We start from the raw sequence: 10,344 nt of genomic DNA, 5'->3' as shown, positions 1-10,344 counted from the left end.
TGGTTGTCTTGAAGTCAATGCATTTTTTTCGTATTCGAAAAACCCCTGTTAATTTTAGGGAAGATGTCCTTCATTTGTTTCATTCAGAAAACTCACCCGGGTGCCCACTGTGTGCCCTGCCCTGTTCTGTGCCATGCGGGTTCCAAGCGGTGACCAAGACAGCCCTCACGGTCTGCTAGGGGGACAGACGCACATACAGACATTTCTTTTCCAGTGTTACCTGCTCTGCTCCGGGTTATTTGGGAAAAGGGAGCCAGGCTGAATCTAGACACCTCTGCTCCTGAGGGGCTCGGGGCTTTAGGGAGTAAGGAACAGAAACCCATGCACGCTGCTCACCAAAGCCTCCAGCCGCGTCCGCGGGCTCTGCCTCGCCCAGGCCTGTTGTCCCCTGCGCTGCTTTCCCTGCCGAGCAGGCCCTTGCCTGGAGAGAGCCACCCCAGGAGAAAATGGCCTTCCTAAAGCCCCCTTGATCCATCAGCCCCTAGGGCCCTCCTTGTACGACCACTGTGACACTGACTGGCCAGGCTGGGTCCCCCAGTGGACAGAGGGAGAAGAGAAGCATGTCCAAGGAGAACTGAGGGCAGCGTCCGCCCAGCCGCCCATTAAACAAACGTTTGCTGAGCACCTGCTGCGCACCCGGCCCCATCCTAGCAGCCGAGAATCAGCCCGGACAAGACAGAGTGCACCGTCTTGGAGCTGATGTCTAATGCGGGGGAGGGACAGTGAGCAAGTAAAGAACTGACTCAGTGTGAGTTCAGGAGTAATGGGGATGGTCGATTTAGATCAGGTGACCAGGGAGGAGGTGATGCTTGAAATGAGCCCCGAAGGCAGTGAGAAAGGTTATTGTAGGTACAAAGGCCCTGAGGCAGGTGCGGGGTCGGCCTGTTCCTGGAAGAGCAACCGGTTCTGTCACCAGAACAGAGCAGGGGGAAGCGGACTAAGGCTCTCAGGCCTGATCCTGCGTCCTGCTGCCCGTCTTTGTAAATAAAGATGTGCTGGAACCCAGCCAGACGCATTCGTTTACATATTTCATTGGTGCTTTTGCACTAATTGGCACAGTGGAGTATTTCCGATAGCGATCATATGGCCTTCAAAGGCGAAAATATTTACGGTCTAGCCCTTTACATAAAGAGCTGACCAACCCCTGGAGTAGAGTAAGCGAGGAGAGGGGTGGGCAAGGGGGTCGGGAGAGCTAAGTCCGGCCTCCTGCCCCAGTGGGCACAGCTGCGGAGCATCGTGTGGGCTCCAGGCGCCCCATCGGACCCCCTGAAACTGCATCCTCTTCGGCTTCCCTCCGCTGGGTCCTGGCTCCTCCGCCCCTGGCCACCTGCAGCGCGGTATTGCACACAGCTCTCGGGCCCCGTCTCAGTCTCTGGCGTGCGGTTTATGTAATTCAGCACATTCGTGTTTAGATGATAATTATTTATAGAATAATTTGCAGTTCACCCTAAATACCTGTTATAAATATTACATCATTCATGCATTATGTGACATGGCATTAATGGAATATAAAAATGTATTTATGTAATATATAACTGTATATTTGTGTGTGTGTGTATATACCATTGGAATGAAAGTTTCACTTAGTACCGTTAATATGTGCAACGCGGTCTACTTCCTATTTTATTCCATTTCGTAAAGAAAAACTAGGGATCTATCCATATATATACCTAATACATTTTATAAACATATAAAACCTACTTATGTGTGTTACATGTATAACACATGGATTATGTGTTAATCTACATTATACATCTTGTTAGAACAAAAGTTTCGCTAAACAATACTGGCCCTCGTGTATTACGCTTCTGTTACTTTCTACTCTCTTTTATTTTGTTTCATAAAGAAAAACATATTCCTATGTTCACATTATTCGTATTGCTTTGAAAATGTCTGCTTTTACTGTCTGTCCCTTTAATGTTTGCTTCCGGTGTGTTTTGTCTTCCTGTAATTTTTCATTATACAGTAAGCAAATATATTCGTCTTTTTCTCTCTTCATCTAAGAAGGGCACCTCTACCTCAAGGATTTATATGTTCTAATCTATTTTTGCTACTGTTTTTATTCGCGTTTTCTTAGTGTTTAAGTCATTCGTCGATGCTACTCATTGTGCTTTGCTTCGTTTTGTTTTACGATGAGTGTAAGGTCAGGCCCTGCGTTCTTCAGGTTCCAGAAGAATTTTTTTAAAGCGCGTGGGATGATCCACTCTCGCCCTCCCCCCCGCGACTGGATGGCAGCGCCCGCCCTCGACATTCCCTGCGTTCCCTGAGCAGCGGGGCCTGCCTCAGCCCCGTTCTGTCGTCTGTCCGTCCTGGACCAACACCGTCGCGTTTCCAATGACAAGGGTTTGAAGATAGTTTTGGTCTCTTCTAGGCAACCTGGCAGTCTTGTTATTATTTTCAAACTTACCTGAGTTATTCTTATGCCTTTGCTCCTGGATATGCATTTTTTTGAAGGATAACAGACTTTTTTGAGCAGTTTTAGGTTTATAGAAAAGTCAAGCGGGAAGTACAGAGTTCCCGTACACCCCCTCTTCACATGCACATGTGTAGTTGTCCCCATTATCGACGACGGGCATTAGTGTGGTACATTTGTTACAACCGATGAGTCTATATTGATACGTTACTAATACGTTATATATATTGATACATAATTTACGTTGTGTCCGCTCGTGGTGTTGTACAGTCTGTGGGTTTGGGCAAATGCGTAATGACAAGTATCCACCATCGTAGCATCCCACAGAATGGTTTCAGTGCCCTAAATCCTCCGTGCTCCACCTAGTCCTCCCTGCCTCCTCATCACCAACCCCTGGCAACCTCGATCTTTTTATCGTCTCCACAGTTTTGCCTTTCCCAGAATGTCACATAGTTGGAATCATCCAGTATACAGCCTGAAAAGATCGTCTTCTCTCACTTAACCATAAGCACTTAAAGTTCTTCCATTTCTTTCTGTGGCTTGATAGCTCGTTCCTTTTTATCACCGAATAATATTCCACTGACTGGATCTACCAGTTTGTCTATCCACTCACCTGTTGTTGAAATGCGTTTCTGAAACAACTGCTCGACTTCCTCGAAAAAGTATCGCGCTCTTTTCATTGTGCTGCAAGATGATTTGGCTGGGCATTTGCATCTTCTGTCTTAGGGTCTTGTTTCCTCCCGAATGTCTAGATCCCATGGGATAAAGTAATGATAATGCGGACCTGCTTAGCACCAGGCTGGGAGGTCAGTGTCGTTCATCACAGCCCCATTTAATCCCTCCACGGACTGGGGTTCGCTTGTCGCCCCGTGTTAACAACAAGCAGAGGGTTTCGCCGGTGGGACTGAGAGCCAGCCTGTCTTCCCACCTGGTGGAGTAATGTCGTGTGTTATCTTAAAAGTGTTCTGGAGGATGTGCCACGTGGGGAGAATCTGCCGGTTTAGAGTTGGGGGGCCATCTAAGCTGAGGTCGGGGCTTGTCTTTCAGAATGACCATGTCCCACTCAAGCGGGAGCACCTCCTAGGGCCGTGCGGCCAGACATCATGTCACCCCCACCTCTGCATCTCATTTGAGGTGCCTGCAGTCACGTGGGAGTGTGCTGCCTGGCTGGTCACACACTGAGCAGGGACAGTAGTAGGGGGTGAAGGCCCTGCTCTCTGCAGCTTTCCTAAATTAAGTTCCGATTACGTAATAACACAGAAACGCAGAGTCCTAGACTAAAATTAGAAGGCCCTGCTCCAGCCCCGTGCCCACCCCTCTCGCCACTTGTCTTAGTAACTGCTCAGATTACCCCCCAATTTAACAGCTTAAAACAAAGATAAACGTCTGTCATCTCACACAGCTGCTGAGGGTCCGAAAGTTTGGAGGGGCTTAGCTGGGTGGTTCTGGCTCAAGGCCTCTCATGAGGTTTGGGCCGGGACTGTAGCCATCCAAAGACTTGACAGGGGCTGGAGGGCTGCTTGCAAGGAGGTTCACTCACGTGGCAGGCAAGCTGATGCTGGCTGTTGGCCAGGCGCCTCAGTTCCACCCCATGGGGACCTCTCTGGCGTGGCCACCCTACGCCTCCTGTCACTCACTGACACTCCTGCGTTTGCTGAGTCAGTGAACCCAGGAGAGTCACAGTGTACCGAGCCCAATTCCAGCCTGGCCCCATAGTGGGGTGAATGGCCACTGCCAAAGATCTCGGGTCCTGCGAAATCTGGAAGCTGGGCCTGTGACCTTATGCGATGAAATGTGTGCAGATGTGATTAAATTAAAGATCTGGAGAGGCCGAGATTTTTCTGGATTATGCAGCGGGGTCCTAAAAGCTGTCAGAGGAAGGCTGCCGGGCGAGGCGATGTGAATACAGAGGCAGAGGCTGGAGCGACGCAGCCACCAGCTGAGGAACGCCAGCCGCCACCAGGAGCTGGACGAGGCAAAGAACAGATTCTTCCCTTGAGGTTTTAAAGGAAGTGTGTCCCAGCCGACACCTCGATTTTGGCCCAATGATGCTGATTTTCGACTTCTGCCCTCCAGAACTGTGAGAGAGTCAATTTCTATTATTTTAAGCTATCAGGTTCATGGTAATATGTTACAGCAGCCACAGGAAACTAACATACTCCCACATCCTCTCTCCAATGGCTCATCCTGAATATCTCTGACCTCCCAGTTAAAGAAACAACAAGCCTACTCCACTTTTGCTGGGGGTGTGAAGGGCTTGGGTTCTCCAGAGGCTTCTCGTGGCTTTCCGCCGTGTCGCCTGGGAGGGAAAAAAAAAAAATTCTCAACTCTGGACGTGGGTATTTGGACAGCACGTTTAAGTAGTATGTGTCCAAAGAGTAACCATCCCTTTACCAGCTCACATTTTATTGAGCAATTTGTGTTTTTTCCAGATTGTCAAACCACCCCCTCCCAGGTCCACCGCTCCGCTGAGACTCATCTCTGAAGATGAGATCTGCCTGCTCCTGATATCAGTGGACCGGCATGGAATGTTCTCTTTTGGACATGGCTGCTTTTGCTCAGCATTACGTCTGAGAGGTCCATCTGTGCCGTTCTGTGTCGCAGTCGTGAGCTCGTTTTCGTTGCCATGTCACATCGCACTGTCCACCGTATCACACTTTATCCGCTAATCGACTGGCACTAGGTCGTCTCCAGGCCTTTGCTGTTAAGAACGACCCTGGCACAAGGCTTTGGTGGGCACTGTGTTCATTTCCCTTGGGAATATCTAGCCATGGGGTTGCTGGGTCATAGGACAATTGTACATTCATCCCTAGGAGAAACCGCCCGTGTCTTTTAAAGTGACCGCGCCGTGTGACAGTCTCCTCCTGTTCCCTCCCTTGCATTAAAGTTCCAGCAGTTCCGTGTCCCGACAGGGCTCCATGTTGACAGCTTTTTTTTTCTCTCTCTCATTCTTTGTTCCCTTTTGAATTTTAACCATTCTGGTAAGTAGGTAGTGGTATCTTACTGTGGTTTTAATTTGTCTTTCTCTGGTGAATAATGATGTGGAGCCTCTTTACATGTGCTTATCGGCTAGCCTTATTATCTTTCTTTTGTGGAGATAATCACTGTGTCTGTTCAAGTCTTTTGTCTCTTGTGTTAGTTTCCTGTGACTCCAGTAATAAATTACCCCAAACTTGGTGGCTTAAAACAGAAATTTATTTTCTCACGGTTCTGGGGCCCGGAAATCCGAAATCAAGGTGTCAGCAGGGCCACACTCCGTCGGAAGATTCTAGGGGAGGATCCTCGCCGCTCCCAGCTTCTGGTGGCTCCGGCCGATCCTGGGCTTGTGGCTACACCGCTCCCGTCTCTGCCTCCATCGTCACATGGCTTCTCTGTGCGTCTGTGTCTTCTCCCCTCCCGTCTCTTAAAATGACAATTGTCATTGGATTTAGGCCTCGCCTGGGTTATTCAGGATGACCTCACGTTGAGATCCTTGAATTAATGACATCTGCAAACATCCCTCTGCCAAAGAAAGCACCACAACATTTTCCAGGGATTTGGGTAGGGACGATTTTTTCTTCAGCACTGCAGTGATCAAATCTGCGCCTGAAGTGAGTGTGAGAAGGGTGTGTGCAAAAGGACAAATCCAACGTGCCCAGTCCTGGAGCACACGGCGTGGGGCTCGGAGGCCAGCTTACCCGAGGCCCAGGGCCCTGAACAGCCTGGCGTCGGAGAAGCCGGGACAGAGAGGAACTCCATTCCGGTCATTTCTTTGTTTCCCAGTCACTTACTTTTACATATTTCAAGGCACAGCAGGCTCAGTATGGAAAGCTCAGGCAACACTGAAAAACATCAACTGGAATGAACAAATCGTCCTTAATCCCAGTACCCAGTGATGACCATTGTTACCTTGAAGAGCTGCTGTCCAGAGGAGCCACGGCTTGAGCCGCAGTTCGGGAAGGGAGGGCGCCCGAGAGAGGGGCACAGGGCGGGCAAAGGCCGGGCTGCCACGGGAAGCGGTGGGAGCGGCAGGACCCAGCCCGCGCAGGGCGCGATGAGCTGGGGCGGGCGGATTTGTGCAGGACCCGAAGAGCCAGGCTAACGGCCGGAGCCCTGGGGAGCTGGGGCAGGTTTTTCTGTTCGTTTGCTTTGTTGTTTACCGAAGAGAGTTCAGTGCAGGATGGCAGTGTGGGCAGCTGCGGGCAGAGCGAAGGGGTCTAGGGAGCGGTGCTGAGACCCCACCGGCTCTGGCACTGGACCCAGCAGAGCCGGACACCACCCCCAGATCTCAGAAGAGTACCAGAAGCGGGTCCCAAATTAGCAGATGCAAGAGCTGCTGCCCTAGGTCAAGGGTACAGCCCCTGTGGCCCAGCCAAGGGTGGGCAAGGGAGACAAGCCCCACCTCTGCCTTCTCCCGGACCGGGTCTCCGTGACGTCATGCCTGGCGCCCCGCCTCCGGGGAGCGCAGCAAGGCGGGCAAGAGTGGAGAGTGGGTCTGGGGAGGAGGGAAACGTCGCAGCCCTGGCTTTCGAGGGACGCAGGAGAGCAGGACCCGCGACACCAACAGCTCAGTCCCGTGCGCATCCCCTTTGCGCGGGGTTTAAGCCCAGCCTCCGCCCAGGTACAGCGCGGTTCACAAGTGAAGGTCCTGAGCTTGGAGAGTCACTCTCGCCCCAGCCGGTTGGTCCCAAGGTTTCTGCCTCCAGTGCCTCTGGCCACAGACTCCCCAGTCGGCGGACTGCTGGGCCGGCGGGTCGGGTGGAATACTGCACGTGACCGCGAGTTAGGGCGCGACCCCCCGGGTCTCCTCCGGCCGCGCAGGCGGGTGGAGCGCGCGCCTGGAAGAGCTTCGCCCCTGGACCGTGCGGGTTCCGCTTTTGCGAAAGGAGATCGCTCTGGTTCTTTCCTGCTTGGACGACACGTGCTCACTTAAAGTATAATCAATCAGATGGGCGATAGGATGAGTGGGTTATTAAATCCCTGTGGGTTGACCAAAAAATAAAATAGAATCAGCCAATAGGAAAAGGAGAATCAAAAAAGACTCACGTTTCTAACCTGTTAATGGTACAATTTGCTTTGCATCCAAAGCAGATCGTAGTGCAGCGCCCTGCAGTTTCACGCTGGTCCCATCTCTGCAGGCGGATGCACACGATTCTTACCATCAATTTTCATTTTATTCTGTAAGGCATAGAGAAGAGGAAACCAAACACCCAGGTCACCGCCAGTCCAGATTCAGCCCAGCGTCCCCTGACCTTGCAAGTGTCCCTGTATCCCTGTGAGACTCTTGAAGGGCACAGCAAGTGCCACCAATGTATGGCGACACCCCCCCCCACCCGGGATTTCAATGAAACGAGCCTCTTTTCTTTGCCCCCACCCTCGCCCCTGCATTGGATCTTGTGGGACACCCAGGTGCCTTCCTCTCACACATGGGGATCTGAGACCTTGGCGGGGAGGGGCTCAGAAGAGGGCAGAACACAGAGGGACTTCCCCGATGACTTGCAAAGGGAGAGGACTTCCCCCTCCCCCCGCAAACATGTCCCTGTAGCAGCTATGGGAAGGGACCACAGCTTCCCCCTTTGAAAACTTCCTCTTTTTTTTTTTTTCCTCACTGGAATTGAGTGGAAACTTCTTGTGCATACCCCTCACCCTTTACCTGATGACAGACAGACTGGGCCCAGAGAGGGCAGGACACTCGCCCAAGGTCACACAGGGGGAAGTTGGGACGCAGCTAAGTTAATGGCATAAGCCCCCTGTCCGGCAGACAGGCCCCTCCATGGCGAGCAGAGCTCCCAGGAAGGAGGGAGAGAAGATAGGATCTCTGTGGTCCCCGCAGGAGGACCGGAAGGGGAAGCCGCCAGTGAGGCCACGACGTACGTAGGGTTTCCAAGGTGTATGTCCTGCAGTCTTCAGCCTCTGACTTGTTGGGGTTCATGGGGATGACGAAGGACTTCTCATGGGTTTGGCAGCACCTCTGCGTGGGGCGGTGGAAGGGGTAGAAGCCTCTGCAGCAGCTCCACTTGGGGTCCTTGGGGTTCAGGGCCACGCCGCCACAGAGTCGCCACCTCTCTTGCGTCATCACCAACAACTCTCCTGGGGGCAGGACAGCTCCCCGTGAGGCCTGGGCCATCTGGGTGGGGGGTGGGGGGTGCTGCTTTCTCCTTAAACACCTTTATTAAGATGGGATTCACATATCAGACAATTCACCCATTTCCAATGTACAATTCAAAGGTGTTCAGTATAGTCGAAGGATTGTGCAGTCATCACAGTCAATGCTAGAACATTTTCATCACCCTGAAAAGAAACCCAGGGTCCATTACAGTCAGTCCCCCAGCCCTGGGCAGCCCCCGAGCTGCCCGCTCTCTGTACAGCTCCGCCCGTTGTGCACGCTGACCGCACGCGAGGGTGCCCACGCTCCCCACCCTCGCCAACACTTGTTCACCTGACGTTTTGATCGTAAACACCCTAGTGGGTGGGATGTGGTGTCTCCTTGTGGTTTTGATTCGCGCTTCCCTACATCACCTACGTCTGATGTCCAGTTCGCCTAAGTGCCAGAGCTGTCCGGCCCCCTCTCTCGTCTGCCTCCTTCCCAGCCCAGGGGGTGGCACCTGCACCCAGTTATCAGGCCCTCGGTGGGCTCCTTACCAACCTCTCCCCTTGGGCGCTGTCCGGGTCACAGCCAAAGACGTACGGATAGCCAGTGGCCCTACAAAGCGATGATCAGTCTCACTAAGGTCACCGGATGACAGTGGGACAGTGAGATGGCCTCGTCTGCCCATGAGACTGACCAAAAGGGTGGAGACGATGCCGCTGGGCTCGGGCACTGAGGGTGTGGACACCCTCCTGTGCCGCTAGGGGGCGGGGGGAGCAGACGAGGCTGTCGTGAAGTCAGCATCTTTCGTCAGACGTTCGCTGTGTTCTGCGGGCGGGCAGGTGGTGTGATGCCGGTCTCTTGCCCGTCCATTACTGTCTCACCCTGTCCCAGGTGAATCACGGCGTCATCTGTCTCACTTTCCAAAAGGTATCAGCTCCGGATTGGGAGCTGGTCCACCTCGTCATGGCTCGATGCCCACATTCCTTCCTTACCTGACCCCTCATTGCGTCCTCGGTCCTCGGGCTCCGCCAGTGCTAAAACTAACGTCACCCCAAGTTAGGAGTTTGCTTTGGAAACTAAGTGGAGTTAGAGGTCAAGCTCTGCTCTCCCTTTCCCATGCTGTGTGACCTCAGGCAATGAACTGCACCCCTCTGAGCCACACTTTTCCCATCCCTAAAAGGGTCATTTCTGCTTCCTGGGGGGTGAGGCAGACTGAGCTTGGCTGCCCGGCAGAGGGTGTCAAGAGGGGTTGAAAGAAGGGAGTTTAAGGAGAAGAATGTCGCCAGCTGGGCCTGTGGCGGGACGGGACTCTTGACTTTGGCTTTTGACTCAGCCAACCACCCTCTTCTCCCATTTCTGCTCCCCCACCCCCAGCAGCCCTCTCTATGCCCCAGCACCCACCTTCAGCACAAGAGGCTGGCACGGAGATCCTCATGGGGCGCCCCCCCCCGACTCCCTGCCAGAGCCCCGGGGGTGGGAGGTGGGTCAGAATTACTCACTATTCTGGCATTGCAGCTGAGCAAGAGCACGGAGGTGGAAGTCACACCCCTCCCTACCGTCCGGCCACTCCAGAGGGACCAGACTTCCCTGTCCTCCACGCCCATACTCACCTTTGTGCGGAATGGCCCTTCCATGCACGAGTGGAGCTAGCAGGAGGAATAAAACTGCAGAGGAGAAAGGAGGGAGGGTTGGGGTCCCAGATGGGGGAGAGAGGGGGAGGGTTAGGGTCCCAGCTGGGGGAGAGAGAGGAGGGTTGGGTCCCAGCTGGGAGAGAGAGGGGGAGGGTTGGGGTCCCAGCTGGGGGAGAGAGGGGAGAGGGTTAGGGTCCCAGCTGGGGGAGAGAGGGGAGGGTTGGGGTCCC

General features: G+C 53.3%; 1 protein-coding gene across 1 annotated transcript in view; it reads left to right on the top strand.

Moving 5' to 3' along the window:
• OPA3 (OPA3, outer mitochondrial membrane lipid metabolism regulator) overlaps positions 1-10,344 on the top strand; it is a 61,362-nt gene that overhangs the window by 32,591 nt on the left and 18,427 nt on the right. The gene's annotated exons all lie outside the window — the stretch shown is intronic.

The sequence above is a fragment of the Pteropus alecto genome, unplaced genomic scaffold, assembly GCF_000325575.1.
Source record: "Pteropus alecto unplaced genomic scaffold, ASM32557v1 scaffold194, whole genome shotgun sequence".
Classification (NCBI taxonomy): domain Eukaryota; kingdom Metazoa; phylum Chordata; class Mammalia; order Chiroptera; family Pteropodidae; genus Pteropus; species Pteropus alecto.
This window is presented reverse-complemented; position numbering and strand designations above follow the sequence as displayed.